General features: G+C 41.9%; 1 non-coding gene across 1 annotated transcript; it reads right to left on the reverse strand.

The window, feature by feature from the left end:
• Positions 1–278: 278 nt before the first annotated feature.
• Positions 279–406, reverse strand: LOC113198318 (small nucleolar RNA SNORA35). Its single transcript, XR_003302827.1, has one exon. It is a non-coding gene; the product is annotated as a small nucleolar RNA SNORA35 (small nucleolar RNA).
• Between the last annotated feature and the right edge of the window lie 503 nt (positions 407–909).

The following is a 909-nucleotide window of genomic DNA, read 5'->3' on the forward strand; positions in this document are numbered from 1 at the left end:
TTATATTTTCTTGTAATCACCATGATGAAATTAGATCATTCCAGAAGCATCAAACGTTTTTTATGGACTACAACACCGAGTCTAAAAGGCTGTGTAAACTAAGAGCTTCATAGCTAGTAATGATGATAATAATGTAATAGCAAGGATAACATTGAGTATTTGCTATTAGCCTGAGATGGACATAGTCATCTTTATCTAGTAATAATCACTGAGCTGCTTGATTTAATTTGTTTCTCCACCCCCTCAATTTTCTTAGGCAGGGTCACAGGACCCAAGAGATATGTACCCACCCGCATGCAGGAGTAGCCCACGGTGTGACTCTCCCAGCTTTTGGAGGGATTTGCTTTTGCACTGCTCGATGCCCAATTGGTCAGGTGGAAGCCCAATGGGTCACTTGCCAGTGCTGTAGGCAACAGAGCTGGGGTTGGGACCCTTGCTCTATGCAGAGGAATAAGTTTGGGGGAGGGAGTGGAGAGAAGCCTGCAAACATCTCAGAATTCCTTGCTTTATTCATTCATCATGGTGGCTACACATGAGGGCCAACTTCAAGGAAAGGGACTATGAATTGAGAATCAGGCAGGTCTCTCTGTTCAGAATCCAGGCTCTGCCACTGAGTAGTTGTGGGACCTTGGAAAAGTCACTCAAGCCCTTTTAGCCTCTCTTTGCTCATGTCAAATGAGATCAGTATTACTTTATTGATTGTTGTGAGAATTAGAAGAAAAGCCTGCAGAGCTCCTTCCGTTCAGTGTCTAACATTAAGTATTGCTTAATGAAGAATCACGACTGTCACAACGGAACATCTCCTTACTTGCCACAGGCAATTCTCTTCTCTTTTTCAAATTACCATTTGTGAGGAACATGGTTTTTTTTTAAATCATTTTTTAGTTAATAAGCCCACACATTTCTACT

The sequence above is a fragment of the Urocitellus parryii genome, chromosome X, assembly GCF_045843805.1.
Source record: "Urocitellus parryii isolate mUroPar1 chromosome X, mUroPar1.hap1, whole genome shotgun sequence".
NCBI classification, from domain to species: Eukaryota; Metazoa; Chordata; class Mammalia; order Rodentia; family Sciuridae; genus Urocitellus; species Urocitellus parryii.